The following is a 6,000-nucleotide window of genomic DNA, read 5'->3' on the forward strand; positions in this document are numbered from 1 at the left end:
TGTTTAAAACATAATTGCATATTTGCCACTAGTTAGTGCTGGTTATTAATCCTTGAAATCTACTACTGTGCTAATGGACTCAACAAACCTTGTTTACCAACAAAAACACCCCCTCTTTCTCCCCCTCCCATTGCAAATGATTGTTGTCGCCACTGCTCAAGGAGGTAGAGGTCAAAGACAAAACCCAAACAACACAGTAGCTTGCAGATGGTTTTTGTCATGGCACACTCCCTGACGGAAGTACTTATGCAGTCTTGTTATAGAGAATCACTCTATGGTTACTCACATAGGAGGTCAACCTACCGAGGATAAACGAAAAGAGACTAGAAGACGACCACCATATTGCTATATTGGGGCTTTTGTCCCTCGTTACAAACAATTGGCCAGAGTAGAGATGGCATGAGTTTAGGATCCAATGGCTCAATTCTTGGGACAAGAACGACAATAACACAATTGTTGGGGATTGATGAACCACAAAACGACTGTGGACATGAAGATCCTTACAAGGCAGAGAATGGACCGATCTTATAATGGAGGTACAGAGCCAGAGATGATTTCAATCTTCGAGCAAACGGACCGGTAAAATCATCTACGAAGAAGGAGCATGTGACAACACACAACATCAATGGAGGAGAGGAATCAACTCGCCTAGTTGATTGGGGGGCATTTAGTCCGCGGTGGCATTAGGGTTTTTTCCTTTAGTTTTAGGCAATAATAATAATAAGGGATAATATTGAGGGTGTAATTGTACATCCGTGCCGGTAGAACCAATAGGGTGGAGATTTTTTTCTCTCTAATGCTGTTTTTGAGCCTGCCTAACTAAAGCCGCTAGCGTCTAATCATCCATTTGCATTGAGAGAACCTAGAAGGCAGAGGTGACCTTGCTCCTAAGGTTCGGTTCATGAACTGGCATCTCTTCGTGCATGACAGATGGCACCAATGCTCCATGGTGTCAAAAGCCAAAAGGAGACAACAAAAGAACCTACGGGATGGTCGAGGTCCACTGGTCCTTTAGTTTGTACTGAGCTAAAATCACAAAATAGCCATTGAAACCACTAACAACAATGCAAATTAAAATAGAAACTTCTTCTGCCGTCCAAAAAGAAAAGTATCTTCTGCGACGCAACAAATCGTGGGGAAAAAAAGACGTGAAATACGACATAGTACTAGTACAGTACACCGTACACGCGAGAAGAAAATCAAATAGGCAGTCGATTTGCCAGGTGAGCAACCAGAAACGTCCTGCACTAAAATTCAAAGGGCCTGAAAGCAACCTCTGCCGCTGTTGTTGTCTCATCAAGCAGGCGTCACTGTTACGTGACAGCGGCAGAAGAATCTCGTTACTACACCTTGTATAGGGAGTATTTTCCATACATGTACTTGTCCACCAAACAAGAACTACACCATTTGCCCATTTGGCTCATGGAGATGTTTGGATGCTGGCCGTGGGTAGCCATGCCGCATCTGCGGCAGTCTATGGCGAGCCACAACGGTGGCGTAGAAATTTCCCGCCACACTCTGTGGCGATTTCACTAAGAGCAAAAGCTGTCCATCACCCGTGGCTGCCTAACTTGTGTTTCCAACCAGACAGTGGACAAAAATCTTGTGGCGCGTCGCAACAGTGCTTGGCAAGTTTTTTTTTTGCTCATGTTTCATGCATAAACGGTACTTAAGTGCCTCAAAACCTGAATAATCATTCTAATTGTTTTTGTTGACTAACTATTTAATTTAGTAACGTAACTCAATCGATAAGCTTGGCTTAAAAAATGGGAACTCATTTTTTTAATAAAAAATAGGGAGAAGCTAATATTTGTTCATTCAACTGTTGTTCAAGTTTGTTTTGCCATACACTTCCAAAATAAGAAATCTTTGACCACCGTTGGTATATTTTAAACGCACACAGATAAATCCGCAAGCACATGGATATCGTTGTAGCTTTCACTCGGGAGTATTCCAGAGTATCGTATTTATCCACAGGGAAACAATGGTTAAAGAAGTCGACAGTTAACCACTATGTATCTACTAACTAGTATATCAACTAAACTAAAGTGAGAGTGAGTGATGATAATGATAAGAGTTATGAATAACACACACATAAGATAATTCCATGGTAAAATAAATGAGCAGTCTAGCTAAGTTGAGAGGACAACGGGTGAGTTCAAGGTTCCTAAATACTTCTCTATTACTTTGGTTCTATAGGGTATAACTAATTTATGGATTGATATAGCGATCACACACAATAACACTTTGGAGCAACAATACATTTCCAACTCTCAAGGGGGGTGAGAAAAGCGTAGTTGGGGGAAGGCTGCCTCAAGCTCTACGAACATCAATCCTAACGTGGTCGATTACAACAGCCTGACAGAGCTGTCACCCCTGGGGCTACCACAACTAATCGTAGGATTGAGCGCAATCTCAGATAACCTATAGTCTAGACACCATGTCTTTACTACGAATTACTACTCTAGTCACATATGATAACTAAAGCACTCGATGCGAGCGGAGATCCCATGCTAAGGTATGATAACTATACTAACCATACACATGAAAGGCATAAAAGTAGATAGAGAAGATAAATATATTAAAGCATAAGTCTTACAAAGGTGAGATACAAAGATATACCTGACCTCCAAAGATTTCTCCAGAACCTGAGCATGGCTCAACTCTCCCTAACTCTCAACTAGAGCTATTCTACTTCTACATCTTGAGAGCTGGCTCTGATCTTGACGAGGAAGATATGAATTAAGGTTTCAAGGATGCCTCCAGGGAGGGAGGTAGGGGCTGCTATATATAGGCCGAGGTGGAGTAGGGGGCAAGGAATCGCCACATCATCGATCCGCGTCAACTCCCTCGATCACCGTTGAATGAATCGACTTAAAACCACCTTAAAATCAAGGGTCCAGATCTTAGGAAGACGTACGAGGCGACGGAGGGTGAGGGGCCTCCGTAATCGGCCAGCCGGCCTCACCACTGGGCTGGCCGGCCTACTACTGTGACAGGTGGGCCTCTCCCTTCGGATGGTGGGTCCTGGGCTCCGTCTTGAGTCGACTTTCATAGGTTTCACGAGTTGAATCACTTGTTAATGTCAGTTTGCCTATTTGGAGTGTATGACAGTAATCCTGGAAGCTGTTTTCTGGATAAATCCTCATGCATTCACTACTAGGAATATCCACTTCTATGACGATCAGTTTTTGTCACTGAAGGAGCCAAATTCGTCATAATTTTAGTTTTATGATGAATTTATGACGAAAAACGGTTCGTCATAGAAGTCGCGTCATTCTTGCAGTTATATGACGATTCTAGAAAACTGTCATAGAATTGGATAGATCTATGATGAAAACTTATCATCATAGAACTGCTTTGGCATGCGTGGCAGGGGGGCAGCCACACTGGCGGTTGCTTCCGTTGGAGATGCTTTCCACGTGTACCTGTTATAGCCGGTAGCATTGAAGATGATTCGGATACGCGTCACCTTGTTATTGGACAACGTGGCCGTCTTTGGTTCTTGCACGTTTTAGGTTCTTAATGGACCATGTGTTGGGCCCCTGTTGTTCCACATGTCTATTTCTATTGGCACACGTGTCGTGTTGCGGTTGGGTCACATGTCATTTCTTCATTGGACCATGTGTCGTATTTTTATTGGTCCACGTGGCCATTTCGTATTCGAGCACGTGTCATGGTGCTATCCGCCCATGTTTTTTTATTCGGCCACGTGGCTTGACGGCTTCCTTCCACGTGTTGGATTTTTATTAGCCCACATGTTGTGCCATAGCTATTCACGTGTCATGCACTGGTTCATCCACGTGTCATATTTTTATTTGATCACATGGCCTGCCCAAGTTCTACCACGTGCCCAACAATCAATTCATCATAAAAGTAATTCAAGATCGTCACTGTTGCACAGATTGACTATATAATTATTCGGTGATGTCTACATAATTATTCAGCTTGACAATCAATTACAACAAATTACTGTTTACACATCAGCAGCAACCCACTGATAGTTTCACCACATCAAACCACAAATGTTCTCTACATCAATCCAATAGAGTTAACGACTGAGAGTTACCAGAAGAAGAGTTGAAGCGTATGATATCCTCACGTAGCTTATTGTACTCCTCTTGTTGCTGTATCTTGAACTCCTCAAACTCCCTTGTAGTATTTTCTGTCTTCCTCTTCAATTCATCCACATGTTCGACAAGGTTAGCGGAACTTTCCTGTTCAGCAATAAGTTATTCCCGAAGCATTCTTTCTGTCGATGTCTCTGTTTTGGCGGAGCTTGTCGGTATACCAGTATTCTTCAAAAAAAAGGTTGTTGCCGCTGATCTGGGAGTGGACCTAGCCATGGGAGAGGCAAAGGACCCTAGGAACAACATCAACACTTGTCATTGGTTTGTGTCCATTAGCAACAGGTTCTACTCGCATAGTTTCCATGGCTTACTGTGAAATTCAAGTAGTAAACATTAGGTTACAAATAGTGGAAGAGGACTTTAATTGAAAACCTAAGAGATTAGTTCATAACAAGTAACACAGGTTTCATATTGATATGGATTATGAGGTTGTTTGGATCTTGGCCACACATAGTCATGTTGTGGCGAGTTATGGCGATGGCGGGGTTTTCATCCACCACACTCTTGTGGCTCATTCTCTACCGAGTAAAGCTGTGGCAGCCTCATTTAAGTCAGCAACCAAACAACTGCTCTTGTTCCTATGGCGAGCCACAGTTTATGGCGTGGCGGCCGGTGTCCCTCAACCAAACACCCTCTACATAAGCACAACGCATAGGTACTAATATGGATTACATACTATGAAATTCAACCAGTAAACAATAGGTTACAGATATGGATTACATAAGCACAATGCACAGGTATTGCAACTTCAAAATTAAATGATGATGCCAAATTTAGGGCCCGTTTGGTTCATAGGATTTCCAAAGAAAAAAATGTAGGAATCAGTAATCCTATGAAATCAGCACCATTGAGGCCTTGGGTTCACAGGAAGAAATGGGGAAAGGAAAACCATAGGAACGTTTCCTATCCTTCAACTTTCATAGGAAAAAGAAAGAAAAAAACATCCAGTGAAACCTCATTGTATTGGTTTCCTATGTTTTTCCTGTACAAAACCAAACACCCCTTCTAACAAAAATCCTTTGTTTTTCATTCCTCTGTTTTTCACATGTATTCCAATCTTATTCCTGTATTTTTCCTGTTCCTATGTTTTTCTGATCCTACATTCCAAAGGGGGCATTAGGTTCCTACCACTATTGCTTCTATTAACAGTGCACATGAGTTTCTGTTTATACAAAGGCTAGAGTAACAATAAAACACAATCATCACTTACAAATGATTGCAGTTGTACAACATATGAGTGAGATCCTGTAGCCTGGTGGCACTTCACTTTTGTATGGTTTTGCTTGTTCTTCTCATATCCATGAGTCAACTCTCTAGGTCATGTTGACTTCACTCTCTTGGACTGCCTTCCTCTAGGACTGATATCAGTGCTACCTTTTGTCCTGCTGGCGGAGCCTCCTCTGTGGCTTCTTCGAACCGGACGCTGAAATTGGAGAAACAAATTTAAGCAGGAAGCATATATAAATTGCATTGCTATCTAGACAACAAAGCATTGCATTGCTATCTGCACCCCACCCCCGGCCCCTCCTGCCCAAACTCAATACAAGGTAGAACAAGCACCTTAACTACAAGGGCCACTGGCTCATCTTGTAAATCTGAATATGTTTCATCTGTATCACCAAATCCCTCAACAACCACCCCTGATTCTTTTATATTCCTATGATTCTTTGTGACTTGTGCCACCCGCTCTCGTTCAAAAGTAGTTAGTGGCTATTTATCTAGATTACAAAGGTATTTATTAACTAAAGTTTCTAGCGAATGTCAACATAAAAGAGAGCAAGAGTATGCAAATAAGCGCCTAACTAGTAACTACAGCTTATATGGAAGTCATTAATCCAATAAAGCACATGTCAGCTACACTCAACTAAGG

This window comes from Miscanthus floridulus, chromosome 1, assembly GCF_019320115.1.
Source record: "Miscanthus floridulus cultivar M001 chromosome 1, ASM1932011v1, whole genome shotgun sequence".
Classification (NCBI taxonomy): Eukaryota; Viridiplantae; Streptophyta; class Magnoliopsida; order Poales; family Poaceae; genus Miscanthus; species Miscanthus floridulus.